The following is a 17231-nucleotide window of genomic DNA, read 5'->3' on the forward strand; positions in this document are numbered from 1 at the left end:
TAGGGAAGAGACGGAGAGAGAGGGCGGCAGAGGGAAAGAGACGAGAGAGAGGGCGGCAGAGGGAAGAGACGAGAGAGAGAGGGCGGCAGAGGGAAGAGACGAGAGAGAGGGCGGCAGAGGGAAGAGACGAGAGAGAGGGCGGCAGAGGGAAGAGACGAGAGAGAGGGCGGCAGAGGGAAGAGACGAGAGAGAGGGCGGCAGAGGGAAGAGACGAGAGAGAGGGCGGCAGAGGGAAGAGACGAGAGAGAGGGCGCAGAGGGAAGAGACGAGAGAGAGGGCGGCAGAGGGAAGAGACGAGAGACGAGGGCGGCAGAGGGAAGAGACGAGAGAGAGGGCGGCAGAGGGAAGAGACGAGAGAGAGGGCGGCAGAGGAAGAGACGAGAGAGAGGGCGGCAGAGGGAAGAGACGAGAGAGAGGGCGGCAGAGGGAAGAGACGAGAGAGAGGGCGGCAGAGGGAAGACACGAGAGAGAGAGGGAGAGAGAAGTCACGAGAGAGAGAGGGGCACAGAGAGAAGACACGAGAGAGAGGGGCACAGAGAGAAGACGCGAGAGAGAGAGAGAAGACGCGAGAGAGAGAGAGAAGACCGAGAGAGAGAGAGAGAGAAGACACGAGAGAGAGAGAGAGAGAGAAGACACGAGAGAGAGAGAGAAGACACGAGAGAGAGAGAGAGAGAAGACACGAGAGAGAGAGAGAGAGAGAGAAGACACGAGAGAGAGAGAGAGAGAGAGAAGACACGAGGAGAGAGAGAGAGAGAGAGGAGACACGAGAGAGAGAGAGAGAGAGAAGACACGAGAGAGAGAGAGAGAGAGAGAAGACACGAGAGAGAGAGAGAGAGAAGACACAGAGAGAGAGAGAGAGAAGACACAGAGAGAGAGAGAGAAGACACGAGAGAGAGAGAGAGAAGACACGAGAGAGAGAGAGAGAAGACACGAGAGAGAGAGAGAGAAGACACGAGAGAGAGAGAGAGAAGACACGAGAGAGAGAGAGAGAAGACACGAGAGAGAGAGAGAGAAGACACGAGAGAGAGAGAGAGAAGACACGAGAGAGAGAGAGAGAAGACACGAGAGAGAGAGAGAGAAGACACGAGAGAGAGAGAGAGAAGACACGAGAGAGAGAGAAGACTACGAGAGAGAGAGAAGACACGAGAGAGAGAGAGACCGAGAGAGAGAGAAGAAACGAGAGAGAGAAGACACGAGAGAGAGAGAGAGAGAGAGAGAGAAGACACGAGAGAGAGAGAGAGAGAGAGAGACACGAGAGAGAGAGAAAGAAGACACGAGAGAGAGAGAGAGAGAGAGAAGACACGAGAGAGAGAAGACACAAGAGAGAGAGAGTGAGAGAGAGAGAGAGAGAGAGAAGACACGAGAGAGAAAGAGAGAGAGAGGGCACGAGGAGAGAGGGCACGAGAGAGAGGGCACGAGTGAGAGAGAGAGAGAGAGAGAGAGAGAGAGAGAGAGAGAAGACACGAGAGAGGGATGGCAGAGAGAAGACACGAGACAGAGAGAGGCAGAGAGAAGACACGAGAGAGAGGGAGGGAGGCAGAGGGAAGACAGGAGAGAGAGGGTGGCAGAGGGAAGACACGAGAGAGAGAGAGGGAGGCAGTGGGAAGACACGAGAGAGAAATGGGGAGGCAGAGGGAAGACACGAGAGAGAGGGAGGCAGAGAGAAGACACGAGAGAGACAGACAGAAAGAAGACACGAGAGAGAGAGGGAGGCAGAGAGAAGACACGAGACAGAGGGAGGCAGAGAGAAGACACGAAGAGAGAGGGAGGGAGGCAGAGGGAAGACACGAGAGAGAGGGAGGGAGGCAGAGGGAAGACACGAGAGAGAGAGGGAGGCAGAGGGAAGACACGAGAGCGAGAGAGGGAGGCAGAGGGAAGACACGGAGAGCGAGAGAGGGAGGCAGAGAGAAGACACGAGAGAGAGAGAGAGACAGAGAGCAGACACGAGAGAGAGAGACAGAAAGAAGACACGACAGAGAGAGAGAGGCAGAGAGAAGACACGAGAGAGAGAGGGAGGCAGAGAGAAGACACGAGAGAGAGAGGGAGGCAGAGAGAAGACACGAGAGAGAGAGAGGAAGGCAAGGAGAGAGAGAAGACACGAGAGAGAGAGGGAGGCAGAGGGAAGACACGAGAGAGGGAGGCAGAGAGAAGACACGAGACAGAGAGAGAGAGAGAGAGAGAGAGACAGAGAGAGAGAGACAGAGAGAGAGAGACAGAGAGAGAGAGACAGAGAGAGAGAGACAGAGAGAGAGAGAGACAGAGAGAGAGAGAGACAGAGAGAGAGACAGAGAGAGAGAGGACACGAGAGAGAGAAGACACGAGAGAGAGAGAGAGAGAGAGAGAGAGAGAGGCAGCGAGAAGACACGAGAGAGAGGCAGAGAGAAGGCACGAGAGAGAGGCGCAGAGAGAAGTCACGAGAGAGAGAGAGAGAGAGAGAGAGAGAGAGAGAGAGAGGCAGAGAGACGACAGGAGAGAGGGCGGCAGAGGGAAGAGACGAGAGAGGGAGGGAGGCAGAGAGAGAGAGAAGACACGAGAGAGAGGGAGGCAGAGAGAGCGAGAAGACACGTGAGAGAGAGGGAGAGAGAGAGACAGAGAGAAGACACGAGAGAGAGAGACAGAGAGAAGACACGCGAGAGAGAGGAGGCAGAGGGAAGACACGCGAGAGAGAGGGAGGCAGAGGGAAGACCGGAGAGAGAGGGGCAGAGGGAAGAGACGAGAGAGGAGGGCGGCAGAGGAGAGAGGAGAGGCGGCAGAGGGAAGAGACGAGAGAGAGGGCGGCAGAGGGAAGAGACGAGAGAGAGGGCGGCAGAGGGAAGAGACGAGAGAGAGAGGGCGGCAGAGGGAAGAGACGAGAGAGAGAGGGCGGCAGAGGGATGAGACGAGAGAGAGAGGGCGGCAGAGGGAAGAGACGAGAGAGAGAGGGCGGCAGAGGGAAGAGACGAGAGAGAGAGGGCGGCAGAGGGAAGAGACGAGAGAGAGAGGGCGGCAGAGGGAAGAGACGAGAGAGAGAGGGCGGCAGAGGGAAGAGACGAGAGAGAGAGGGCGGCAGAGGGAAGAGACGAGAGAGAGAGGGCGGCAGAGGGAAGAGACGAGAGAGAGAGGGCGGCAGAGGGAAGAGACGAGAGAGAGAGGGCGGCAGAGGGAAGAGACGAGAGAGAGAGGGCGGCAGAGGGAAGAGACGAGAGAGAGAGGGCGGCAGAGGGAAGAGACGAGAGAGAGAGGGCGGCAGAGGGAAGAGACGAGAGAGAGAGGGCGGCAGAGGGAAGAGACGAGAGAGAGAGGGCGGCAGAGGGAAGAGACGAGAGAGAGAGGGCGGCAGAGGGAAGAGACGAGAGAGAGAGGGCGGCAGAGGGGAAGAGACGAGAGAGAGTGGGCGGCAGAGGGAAGAGACGAGAGAGAGAGGGCGGCAGAGGGAAGAGACGAGAGAGAGAGGGCGGCAGAGGGAAGAGACGAGAGAGAGAGGGCGGCAGAGGGAAGAGACGAGAGAGAGAGGGCGGCAGATGAAGAGACGAGAGAGAGAGGGCGGCAGAGGGAAGAGACGAGAGAGAGAGGGCGGCAGAGGGAAGAGACGAGAGAGAGAGGGCGGCAGAGGGAAGAGACGAGAGAGAGAGGGCGGCAGAGGGAAGAGACGAGAGAGAGGCGGCAGAGGGAAGAGACGAGAGAGGGCGGCAGAGGGAAGAGACGAGAGAGAGGGCGGCAGAGGGAAGAGACGAGAGAGAGAGGGCGGCAGAGGGAAGAGACGAGAGAGAGGGGCGGCAGAGGGAAGAGACGAGAGAGAGGGCGGCAGAGGGAAGAGACGAGAGAGAGGCGCAGAGGAAGCGACGAGAGAGAGGCGCAGAGGAAGAGACGAGAGAGAGGGGCGGCAGAGGGAAGAGACGAGAGAGAGGGCGGCAGAGGGAAGAGACGAGAGAGAGGGCGGCAGAGGGAAGAGACGAGAGAGAGGGCGGCAGAGGGAAGAGACGAGAGAGAGGGCGGCAGAGGGAAGAGACGAGAGAGAGAGGGCGGCAGAGGGAAGAGACGAGAGAGAGAGGGCGGCAGAGGGAAGACGACGAGAGAGAGAGGGCGGCAGAGGGAAGAGACGAGAGAGAGAGGGCGCAGAGGGAAGAGACGAGAGAGAGGGCGGCAGAGGGAGAGAGACGAGAGAGAGGGCGGCAGAGGGAAGAGACGAGAGAGAGGGCGGCAGAGGGATGAGACGAGAGAGAGGGCGCAGAGGAAGAGACGAGAGAGAGGGCGGCAGAGGGAAGAGACGAGAGAGAGGGCGGCAGGAGGGAAGAGACGAGAGAGAGGGCGGCAGAGGGAAGAGACGAGAGAGAGGGCGAGGCAGAGAGAGAGAGAAGACACGAGAGAGAGAGAGGGAGGCAGAGAGATGAGAGAAGACACGAGAGGAGAGAGGGAGGCAGAGAGAGAGAGAAGACACGAGAGAGAGAGGGAGGCAGAGAGAGGGAGAAGACACGAGGAGAGAGAGGGAGGCAGAGAGAGAGAGAAGACACGAGAGAGAGAGGGAGGCAGAGAGAGAGGGAGGCAGAGAGAGAGAGAAGACACGAGAGAGAGAGAGAGACCGAGAGAGAGAAGACACGAGAGAGAGAAGACACGAGAGAGAGAAGACACGAGAGAGAGAAGACACGAGAGAGAGAAGACACGAGAGAGAGAGAGACAGAGAGAGAGAGAGAGAGAGAGGCAGCGAGAAGACACGAGAGAGAGGCAGAGAGAAGGCACGGGAGAGAGGCGCAGAGAGAAGTCACGAGGAGAGAGAGAGAGAGAGAGAGAGGAGAGAGAGAGAGAGAGGGGGAGAGAGAGAGAGAGAGGCAGAGAGACGACAGGAGAGAGGGCGGCAGAGGGAAGAGACGAGAGAGGGAGGGAGGCAGAGAGAAGACACGAGAGAGAGAGGGAGGCAGAGAGAAGACACGAGAGAGAGAGAGAGGAAGCAAGGAGAGAGAGAAGACACGAGAGAGAGAGGGAGGCAGAGGGAAGACACGAGAGAGGGAGGCAGAGAGAAGACACGAGACAGAGAGAGAGAGAGAGAGAGAGAGACAGAGAGAGAGAGACAGAGAGAGAGAGAGAGAGACAGAGAGACAGAGAGAGAGAGAGACAGAGAGAGAGAGAGACAGAGAGAGAGAGAGACAGAGAGAGAGAGACAGAGAGAGAGACAGAGAGAGAGGACAGAGAGAGAGACAGAGAGAGAGAGGACACGAGAGAGAGAAGACACGAGAGAGAGAGAGAGAGAGAGAGAGAGAGAGAGAGAGAGGCAGCGAGAAGACACGAGAGAGAGGCAGAGAGAAGGCACGAGAGAGAGGCGCAGAGAGAAGTCACGAGAGAGAGAGAGAGAGAGAGAGAGAGAGAGAGAGAGAGAGAGGCAGAGAGACGACAGGAGAGAGGGCGGCAGAGGGAAGAGACGAGAGAGGGAGGGAGGCAGAGAGAGAGAGAAGACACGAGAGAGAGGGAGGCAGAGAGAGCGAGAAGACACGTGAGAGAGAGGGAGAGAGAGAGACAGAGAGAAGACACGAGAGAGAGAGACAGAGAGAAGACACGCGAGAGAGAGGGAGGCAGAGGGAAGACAGCGCGAGAGAGAGGGAGGCAGAGGGAGACACGCGAGAGAGAGGGAGGCAGAGGGAAGAGACGAGAGAGAGGGCGGCAGAGGGAAGAGACGAGAGAGAGGGCGCAGAGGGAAGAGACGAGAGAGAGGGCGGCAGAGGAAGAGACGAGAGAGAGGGCGGCAGAGGGAAGAGACGAGAGAGAGAGGCGGCAGAGGAAGAGACGAGAGAGAGAGGGCGGCAGAGGGATGAGACGAGAGAGAGAGGGCGGCAGAGGGAAGAGACGAGAGAGAGAGAGGGCGGTCAGAGGGAAGAGACGAGAGAGAGAGGCGGCAGAGGGAGAGAGACGAGAGAGAGAGGGCGGCAGAGGGAAAGACGAGAGAGAGAGGGCGGCAGAGGGAAGAGACGAGAGAGAGAGGGCGGCAGAGGGAAGAGACGAGAGAGAGGGCGGCAGAGGAAGAGACGAGAGAGAGGGCGGCAGGGGAAGAGACGAGAGAGAGAGGGCGGCAGAGGGAAGAGACGAGAGAGAGAGGGCGGCAGAGGGAAGAGACGAGAGAGAGAGGGCGGCAGAGGGAAGAGACGAGAGAGAGAGGGGCGGCAGAGGAAGAGACGAGAGAGAGAGGGCGGCAGAGGAAGAGACGAGAGAGAGAGGGCGGCAGAGGGAAGAGACGAGAGAGAGAGGGCGGCAGAGGGAAGAGACGAGAGAGAGGAGGGCGGCAGAGGGAAGAGACGAGAGAGAGAGGGCGGCAGAGGGAAGAGACGAGAGAGAGAGGGCGGCAGAGGGGAAGAGACGAGAGAGAGGGCGGCAGAGGGAAGAGACGAGAGGGGAGGGCGGCAGAGGGAAGAGACGAGAGAGAGCGCGGCAGAGGGAAGAGACGAGAGAGAGGGCGGCAGAGGGAAGAGACGAGAGAGAGGGCGGCAGAGGGAAGAGACGAGAGAGAGGGCGGCAGAGGGAAGAGACGAGAGAGAGGGCGCAGAGGAAGAGACGAGAGAGAGGGCGGCAGAGGGAAGAGACGAGAGAGAGGGCGGCAGAGGAAGAGACGAGAGAGGAGGGCGGCAGAGGGAAGAGACGAGAGAGAGGGCGGCAGAGGAAGAGACGAGAGAGAGGGCGGCAGAGGGAAGAGACGAGAGAGAGAGGGCGGCAGAGGGAAGAGACGAGAGAGAGAGGGCGGCAGAGGGAAGAGACGAGAGAGAGAGGGGCGGCAGAGGGAAGAGACGAGAGAGAGGGCGGCAGGAGGGAAGAGACGAGAGAGGAGGGCGGCAGAGGGAAGAGACGAGAGAGAGGGCGGCAGAGGGGAAGAGACGAGAGGAGGAGGGCGGCAGAGGGAAGAGACGAGAGGAGAGGGCGGCAGAGGGGAAGAGACGAGAGAGAGGGGCGGCAGAGGGAAGAGACGAGAGAGAGGGCGGCAGAGGGAAGAGACGAGAGAGAGGGCGGCAGAGGGAAGAGACGAGAGAGAGGGCGCAGAGGGAAGAGACGAGAGAGAGGGCGAGGCAGAGAGAGAGAGAAGACACGAGAGAGAGAGAGGGAGCAGAGAGAGAGAGAAGACACGAGAGAGAGAGGGAGGCAGAGAGAGAGAGAGACACGAGAGAGAGAGGGAGGCAGAGAGAGGGAGAAGACACGAGAGAGAGAGGGAGGCAGGAGAGAGAGAGAAGACACGAGAGAGAGAGGGAGGCAGAGAGAGAGGGAGGCAGAGAGAGAGAGAAGACACGAGAGAGAGAGAGAGACCGAGAGAGAGAAGACACGAGAGAGAGAAGACACGAGAGAGAGAAGACACGAGAGAGAGAAGACACGAGAGAGAGAGAGACAGAGAGAGAGAGAGAGAGAGAGAGAGAGAGAGAGAGGCAGCGAGAAGACACGAGAGAGAGGCAGAGAGAAGGCACGGGAGAGAGGCGCAGAGAGAAGTCACGAGAGAGAGAGAGAGAGAGAGAGAGAGAGAGAGGGAGAGAGAGAGAGAGAGAGAGAGAGAGAGGCAGAGAGACGACAGGAGAGAGGGCGGCAGAGGGAAGAGACGAGAGAGGGAGGGAGGCAGATGGAAGACACAAGAGAGAGAGAGAGAGAAGACACGAGAGAGAGAGGGAGAGAGAGAGGCAGAGGGAAGACACGAGAGAGAGAGGGAGAGAGAGAGGCAGAGGAAGAAACGAGAGAGAGACAGAGAGAAGACACGAGAGAGAGAGACAGAGAGAAGACACGACAGAGAGAGGGAGCAGAGGGAAGACACGAGGAGAGAGAGAGGGAGGCAGAGGGAAGAGACGAGAGAGAGGGCGGCAGAGGGAAGAGACGAGAGAGAGGGCGGCAGAGGGAAGAGACGAGAGAGAGGGCGGCAGAGGGAAGAGACGAGAGAGAGGGCGGCAGAGGGAAGAGACGAGAGAGAGGGCGGCAGAGGGAAGAACGAGAAGAGGGCGGCAGAGGGAAGAGACGAGAGAGAGGGCGGCAGAGGGAAGAGACGAGAGAGAGGGCGGCAGAGGGAAGAGACGAGAGAGAGGGCGGCAGAGGGAAGAGACGAGAGAGAGGGCGAGGCAGAGAGAGAGAGAAGACACGAGAGAGAGAGAGGGAGGCAGAGAGAGAGAGAAGACACGAGAGAGAGTGGGAGGCAGAGAGAGAGAGAAGACACGAGAGAGAGAGGGAGGCAGAGAGAGAGAGAAGACACAGAGAGAGGAGGGAGGCAGAGAGAGAAGACACGAGAGGGAGAGGGAGGCAGAGAGAGAAGACACGAGTGAGAGAGGGAGGCAGAGAGAGAGAGAAGACACGAGAGAGAGGGAGGGAGAGAGAGAGAGAGAGAAGACACGAGAGAGAGAGGGAGGCAGAGAGAGAGAGAAGACACGAGAGAGAGAGGGAGGCAGAGAGAGGGAGGCAGAGAGAGAGAGAAGACACGAGAGAGAGAGGGGGAGGCAGAGAGAGAGAAGACACGAGAGAGAGAGGGGGAGGCAGAGAGAGAGAAGACACGAGAGAGAGAGGGGGAGGCAGAGAGAGAGAAGACACGAGAGAGAGAGGGGGAGGCAGAGAGAGAGAAGACACGAGAGAGAGAGGGGGAGGCAGAGGGAAGACACTCGAAAGAGAGAGGGGGAGGTGCGAGCGGGGGACAGGGCGAAGGCGCGAGGGGGCACCCGGGCGAGGGGGCACCCGGGCGAGGGGGCACCCGGGCGAGGGGGCACCCGGGCGAGGGGGCACCCGGGCGAGGGGGCACCCGGGCGAGGGGGCACCCGGGCGAGGGGGCACCCGGGCGAGGGGGCACCCGGGCGAGGAAGTGCATCCTGACATCACTCCTGAACAGCCTGGCTCTCATTTGTTTTGGACTCCCCCACCAGAGGAAATACTTTCTCTCCATCTGCCCTGTCAACTCCTTTTATCATCTTGAACACCTTAATTACATCACCCCTTCATCTTTTCTGCTCGAGGGAATACAAGCCTCGGCTGTCCAACCTGTCCTCATAATTTAACCCTTTTAGCCCCGTTATCATTCTGGTGAATCTGTGCTGCACCACCCAAGGCAAATGTATCCTTCCTGAGATGTGGTGCCCAGAACTGAACCCAGTCTCCAGATGAGGTCTCACCAGAGCTCTGCACAGCTGCAACATAACTTCCTCCCCTTTGTATTCCAGCCCTTGAGATCAAGGCCAACATTCCATTAGCCTGTTTAATTATTTTTTGTCCCTGACCATTAGCTTTTAGTGATTTCTCTACTATTCTTTTATTTGTTCATGGGATGTGGGTGTCGCTGGCAAGGCCAACATTTATTGCCCATCCCTAATTTCTCTACTTGGACTTCTAAATCTCTCTCCTCCACGGTTCCTAGCTTCTCACCATTTAGCAAATACTCTGATCTATCTTTCTTCGGTCCAAAGTGGATGACCTCACACTTTCCTACCTTTAACTCCATCTGCCACAGTTTTCCCCACTCACTTATTCAATGGCCCTTTGAAATGTTCTTCTCCCCTCTGCACTATTTACTGTGCCACCTAACTTGGTGTTATCACCAAACTTGGATATACAGCTCTATTACTTCATCCAAGTCATTTATAAATATAATGAAAAGCTGTGACCCCAGTGCAGATCCCTGCGGGACACCACTGGACACATCCTGCCAATTTGAGTACATACCTATTATCTCTACTCTCCTTACCAATTCCCTACCAATGTCAATAGATTGCCTCCAATTCCATGTGCTCTCATTTTTGTTAGCAGTCTCTTATGTGGAACTTTATCGAATGCCTTCTGGAAGTCCATATAAAAAACATCCATTGACACTCCCTTATCTACATTAGTTTCTTCCTCAAAAAATGTAACTAGGTACATTAGACATGATTTACCCTTCACAAATCCTTGCTGGCTCTCTGATCAGTTCACATTTGTCCAAGTGATCAGCCACCCTGTCCTAATAACAGATCGACTAACTTCCCCACAACAGGCATTAGGCTAATAGGCCTACAATTTATACACACTTACAGAATATAACTCCTCTGCCCCTCACCCAAAGACAATACCAGATGTAAAACATAGCGGGGTGACCACTGCCAAAGTGCTGCACCAATGATGCCTCACATGGTTTTACACTGCCCAACAAAAACTAATTTAAAACCATGCTCATTAGTTTGTAATATCTGGGTCAAAAGTAGCATTGAGAGAGGCCTGTACAGAGATTGGTATCACTGCCAGTCTCAGCCAGAGACTGGTGCATATTTTAGATGCATCAGTGGGTAAAAGAAAAACAAAGTGTGCTTTACTGGAAAGCTTCAGAGTTGAAGCTCATGTTTCAAAGCAAAGTTAAGGAGCCTGCTTTTCCTGTTGGCTCTATGCTTTCCAGAAGGGTGGCTGAGCAAAGCACCAACTTCAATCTAGAACACTATTCAGGAAATTCAGGACTCAGATGGGACAACACTTGTCCCTTGAAGAAATAACACTGTACATTGAAACTTTACACTCACCAGTTTCAGATCTTTGAAATATGATAAGAAGCTTGCTGGAGTCTTGTTTGGTAATTGTCAGTATCTGCAATTCTACCAATATACCCATTTCACTGCTGCAATTCACATGGCAAAATATAGAGGATTATACGAACATACGAATTAAGAGCAGGAGTAGGCTATTCGGCCCTTCGAGCCTGGCTCTGCCATTTGATATCATGGCTGATCTGATTGTGACCACAACCCTACTTTCCCGTCTATCTACTATAACCTTTGACTCCCTTGTTAAACAGGAATCTATCTCAGCCTTAAAAATATTCAATGACCCTGCCTCCACCACTCTCTGGGGAAGGGAGTTCCACAAACTCACGACCCTCTGAGAAAATTTCTCCTCATCTCCGTCTTAAATGGGAGACCCTTTAGTTTTAAACTGTGGCCCCTAGTTCTCGTCTCTCCTACAAGGGGAAACTTCCACTCAGCATCCACCCCTTCTAATCCCCTCAGGATCTTAGATGTTTCAATAAGATCACCTCTCATTCTTCTAAACTAAAGTGTATACAGGCCCAACTTGTCCAACCTTTCCTCATAAGATAACCCCCTCATCCCAGGAATCAGTCAACTGAACCTTCTCTGAACCGCCTCCAAAGCAATTATGTCCTTTCTTAAATAAGGAGACCAAAACTGTACACAGTATTCTAGATGTGGTCTCACCAATGCCCTGTCCAACTGTAGCAAAACATCTCTGCTTCTATATTCCATTCCCCTTGCAGTAAATGACAACATTCCATTTGCCTTCCTAATCACTTCCTGTACCTGCATACTAACTTTTTGTGATTCATGTACTCGGACAACCAGATCCCTCTGTACCTCAGAGTCCTGCAATCTCTCTCTATTTAAATAATATATTGCTTTTCTATTCCTCCTGCCAAAGTGGACAAGTTCACATTTTCTCACATTATACTCCATCTGCCAAATTTTTGCCCACTCACTTAACCTATCTATATCCAAGCTCCTTATGTCCTCTTCACAACTTAATTTCCTACCTACCTTTGTGTCATCAGCAAATTTAGCAACCATACATTCAGTCCCTTCATCCAAGTCATTGATATAGATTGTAAATGGTTGAGGCCCAAGCACTGATCCCTGTGGCACTACACTCGTTACATCTTGCCAACCTGAAAATGACCCATTTATGCCAACTCTCTGTTTCCTGTTAGTTAACCAATCCTTTATCCATGCTAATATGTTACCCCCTACACCATGACCTCTTATTTTGTGTAGTAGCCTTTGATGTGGCACCTTCTCAAAAGCCTTCTGGAAATCCAAGTACACCACATCCACAGGATCCCCTTTATCCACGTTGCTTGTTACTTCCTCAAAGAACTTTAATAAATTAGTCAAACACTATTTCCCTTTCACAAAGCCACGTTGACTCTGCCTGATTGCATTGAGATTTTCTAAGTGCCCTGCTACAACCTCCTTAATAATAGATTCTAGCATTTTCCCTATGCCAGATGTTAAGCTAACTGGCCTGTAGTTTCCTGCTTTCTGTCTCCCTCCTTTCTTGAATAGAGGAGTTACATTCGCTATTTTCCAATTGGATGGGACCCTTCCAGAATCTAGAGAATTTTGGAAAATTAATACCAATGCATCCACTATCTCTGCAGCCACTTCTTTTAAGACCCTAGGATAAAGTCCGTCTGGGGACTTGTAAGCTTTTAGTTCTAATATTTTTTTCAAAACCCTTTCCCTGGTGATTGTAAATGTTGTAAGTTCCTCCCTCCCTTTCACCTCTTGATTCACAATTATTTCTGGCATGTTATTTGTATCCTCTACAGTGAAGATAGAAGCAAAATATCTGTTCAATTCATCCACCATTTCCTTATTCTCCATTATTAATTCCCCAGACTCACTCTCTGGAGGACCAACGCTCACTTTACTTACTCTTTTCCTTTTTAAATACCTGTAGAAACTTTTACTTTCTGTTTTTATATTTCTAGCTAGCTTTCTCTCGTACTCTAATTTCTCCCTCATTATTCTTTTAGTCATTCTTTGCTGTTTTTTATATTCTGTCCAATCTTCTGACCTGCCACTTATCTTTGTGGAATTGTATGCTTTTTCTTTCAATTTGATACTATCTTTAACTTCCTTAGTTAGCCACGGATGGTACATCCTTCCCCTCGGGTCTTTCTTTCTCACTGGAATGTATCTTTGCTGAGTGTTATGAAATATCTCATTAAATGTCTGCCACTGCATCTCTACTGACCTATCCCTTAACCTAATTTCCCAGTTCACTTTAGCCAACTCTGTCTTCATGCCCTCATAATTGCCCTTATATAAGTTTAAAACACTAGCCTTAGACTTACTCTTCTCTCCCTCAAACTGAATGTGAAATTCAATCATATTGTGATCACTGCTACCTGGAGGCTCCTTTACAATGAGGTCATTAATTAATCCCGTCTCATTACACATTACCAGATCTAGAATATCCTGCTCTCTGGTTGGCTGTCGAACGTGCTGCCCTAAGAAACTGTCCTGAGAACACTCTATGAACTCATCTTCCAGGCTACCTTTGCCAATCAGACTCTTCCAATCTATATAGAGTCAGAGTTATACAGCATGGATAGAGGCCCTTCGGCCCATCGTGTCCGCGCCGGCCATCAGCCCTGTCTACTCTAATCCCATATTCCAGCATTTGGTCCGTAGCCTTGTATGCTATGGCATTTCAAGTGCTCATCCAAATGCTTCTTGAATGTTGAGGGTTCCTGCCTCCACAACCCTTTCAGGCAGTGAGTTCCAGACTCCAACCACCCTCTGGGTGAAAAAGTTCTCTCTCAAATCCCCTCTAAACCTCCCGCCTTTTACCTTGAATCTATGTCCCCTTGTTATAGAACCCTCAACGAAGGGAAAAAGCTCCTTAGTATCCATCCTATCTGTGCCCCTCATAATTTTGTACACCTCAATCATGTCCCCCCTCAGCCTCCTCTGCTCCAAGGAAAACAAACCCAATCTTCCCAGTCTCTCTTCATAGCTGAAGCGCTCCAGCCCTGGTAACATCCTGGTGAATCTCCTCTACACCCTCTCCAAAGTGATCACATCCTTCCTGTAGTGTGGCGACCAGAACTGCACACAGTACTCCAGCTGTGGCCTAACCAGTGTTTTATACAGCTCCATCATAACCTCCTTGCTCTTATATTCTATGCCTCGGCTAATAAAGGCAAGTATCCCATATGCCTTCTTTACCACCTTATCTACCTGTTCCGCCGCCTTCAGGGATCTGTGAACTTGCACACCAAGATCCCTCTGACCCTATGTAGATTAAAATCACCCATGATTATCACTTCCCTTTCTCACAAGCCCCCATTATTTTTTCCTGTATACCCTGTTCCACAGTGTGGTTACTGTTAGGGGGCCTATAAACTACTCCCACTAGTGACTCCTTGATTTTACTATTTCTTATCTCTACCCAAACTGATTATACATCTTGCTCTTTCAAATTGAGGTTATTTCTCTCTATTATACTCATGCCATCCTTAATTAACACAGCTACCCCTCCACCTTTTCCCAGCTTCCTGTCCTTCCGAAATGTCAAGTACCCTTGAATATTCAGGTTCCAGCCTTTGTCATCTTGCAGCCATGTCTCTGTAATGGCTATCAGATCGTACATATTTATTTCTATTTGAGCTGTCAATTCATCCATTTTGTTACCAATGATACGCACATTCAGATACAAAGCCTTTAGTGCTGTCTTTTTACTATTTTTGCAACCTCTAGCCTTATCTGCTGGCACACTCTTAAATTTACATGCTCTGTCTCCTCCTGCCACTCTCTGATTATCATATCCCTTATTGCTACCTTGCTCTCTTGCCTTGTCTTCTTTCTTTAATTTATCACATTTTCCCTTACTCGATTCCTCGCCTCCATTATTTAATTAAAAGCCTTCTCTACCGCCCTAGTTATACGATTCGCCCCAGCACGGTTCAGATGAAGCCCGTCCCAACGGTACAGCTACTACTTTCCCCAGTACTGGTGCCAGTGCCCCATGAATCAAACCCATTTCTCTCACACCAATCTTTGAGCCACGAATTTAACTCTCTAATCTTATTGACTCTAAGCCAATTTGCTTATGGCTCAGGTAATAATCCAGAGATTATTAACCTTTGAGATTCTGCTTTTTTATTTAGCCCCTAGCTGCTCAAACTCCCTAAGCATATCCTCTTCCCTCGTCGTACCAATGTCATTGGTACCTACGTGGACTACGACAACTGGATCCTCCCCCTCCAATGCACGTTCCTCCAGCCCAGAGCAGATTATTCCAAGTCTTTGCTCCTGGTTATTTAATATTGACGTTCACACTGCGCTGTTTCTTGGCCCATTCCCTCCTCACATAAGAGAGACTCGGGTGCAGTCCATGCTTTTGCTGTTGGAATGATGCCACAATACCTCTCCACATTCCTTTTTTTTAGCCTAGTAGTTGTCAACCGAAGAGACACGGAAGGGATGCCCTCGCGTCATGAAAAAAATCTTGATGAATTAGATGTTGTTTCATGCAAAAGTACAAACAGTTAAGTCACAATAAAATACTCTGATCTGTACATCTAATGAATTCTTTTGAATTGCACAATAAGGTATTTTAAAGTTTGTAAATTGGTATAAACCAACTCTGACACACAGTTACCAGGGATGACAACAGTAACCCACACCCTCACTTAGGGTCATGTTTTCAACATTGCTTCCTTGGCAATACTTTTTTTGAGCAGAGTGCAGATACAAACTATATGTAGCTGAAAATTGCAGCTTTTAAAAAGAGACAAAAACCTACATTTTGTGACTGCAGTGACTGGTGCACTGCCAGTGAGGCACAAGCAAATATACAGGAAGATGAGCCACCTGTCAGAGGAAAAAGTCACCACTGGCATCATGTAATATTACCCTGTCTGTTAACCCCAAACAGAAAGGGCCATCAAAAATGGTTCCGTTTTTTAAAAACTGATGCCCAGCTTGCACAGTGGGTTACAAATTTGTAGCTCAAACATCAAGTTCAGTCGTACAAGAATTTTACATTACTAGTTCTGCCTGCCCCTTTAATGACCTTTCCACCACAAGCGCAGCCTCGAACACCTCCGTAACATCGCCCGTCTCCGCCCCTGCCTCAGCTCATCCGCTGCTGAAGCCATCATCCATGCCTTTGTTACTTCTAGATTTCAATGCTCCCCTGGCTGGCCTCCCATCTTCCACCCTCCATAAACTTGCTCATCCAAAACCCTGCTGCCGTATCCTAACTTGCACCAAGTCCCATTCTCCCATCACCCCTGTGCTCGCTGACCTACATTGGCTCCCGGTCCGGCAAGCCTCGATTTTAAAATTCTCATCCTCGTTTTCCAACCTCTCCATGGCTGCGCCCCTCCCAATCTCTATACCCTCCTCCCGCCCTACAACTCAGATCTCTGTACTCCTGCAATTCTTGCCTCTTGTACACCCCTGATTTTAATCACTCCACCATTGGCGGCCGTGCCTTCAGCTGCCTTGTCTTTAAGCTCTGGAATTCCCTCCTTAAACCTCTCTCTCCTCCTTTAAGACGCTCCTTAAAACCTACCTCTTTGACCACTTGTCCTAATATCTCACATGGCTTGGTATCAAATTTTGTTTAATATGCATCTGTGAAGCACCTTTGGATGTTTTACTACATTAAAGGCGCTATATAAATGCAAGTTGTTGTCGCTGTAGAAACCATCAGGTTCACCTGAGCATGCTTGTTACCTTCCTTATGACCAGTGTTAATGGCACAATGTAATCACTACCGCAGGTGGAACTTTCCCATTCCCACCCCAGAACTGCAAGTCATGTGCAAACAGGGGTGACCGGACCTAAACGGTCTCCTCTTTATCCCTCATCCTTATGTCACAAAAATTGCCGCACAATGTGTTGGAATAAAGAAAACCTTAAAAACTAGCCTTCCTCGATACAAATGTTACGAGTATTTATTGGCCATCTCCAAAGCTTGAGGGAGGAGCCAAACTACACTCAAACACACATATGTGATGTCATTTGCTCAGTTATGTGCATAACTGGGTTATTCAAATCTAGGAAGTTAGAATTATACAAAAAGATTACAGCACAGAAGGTGACCATTCGGCATGTCGAGCCCGTGCCGGCTCTCTGGAAGAGCAATCCAGCTAATCCCACTCCCCCGCCCTTTCCCCGTAGCCCTGCAAACTTTTTCCATTCAAGTACTTATCCAATTCCCTTTTGAAAGCCACAATTGAATCTGCCTCCACCAGCCTTTCAGGCAGTACAATGCAGATCATAACCGCTCGCTGCGTAATAAAGCTTTTCCTCATGTTGCATTTAGTTCTTTTGACGATTACCTTAAATCTGTGTCCTCTGGTTCCCTTCTGCCAATAGGAACAGTTTCTCTCTATCTAGACCCCTCATGATTTTGAATACCTCTATCAAATCTCCTCTCAACCTTCTCTGCTGTAAGGAGAACAACCCCAGCTTCTCCAGTCTATCCACGTAACTGAAGTCCATCACCCCTAGAATCATTTTAGTAAATCTCTTCTGCACCCTCTCTAAGGCCTTCACATCCTTCCTCAAGTGCGGTGCCCAGAATTGGACACAATACTCCAGTTGTGGCCGAACCAGTGTTTAATAAAGCTTCATCATAACTTCCTTGCTTTTTACTCTGACTATTTATAAAGCCCAGGATTTAACTGCTTTCTCAACCTGCCCTGCCACCTTCAGCAATTTGTGCACATTTAGCCCCAGGTCTCTCTGTTCCTGCATCCCCTTTAAAAT

General features: G+C 51.3%; 1 protein-coding gene across 1 annotated transcript in view; it reads right to left on the reverse strand.

Annotated features, from left to right (window-relative positions):
- Nucleotides 1-17231, reverse strand: part of LOC137334329 (NCK-interacting protein with SH3 domain-like) — a 222808-nt gene that overhangs the window by 151953 nt on the left and 53624 nt on the right. The window lies entirely within an intron of this gene.

Source organism: Heptranchias perlo, chromosome 17, assembly GCF_035084215.1.
Source record: "Heptranchias perlo isolate sHepPer1 chromosome 17, sHepPer1.hap1, whole genome shotgun sequence".
In the NCBI taxonomy this organism is placed as follows: Eukaryota; Metazoa; Chordata; class Chondrichthyes; order Hexanchiformes; family Hexanchidae; genus Heptranchias; species Heptranchias perlo.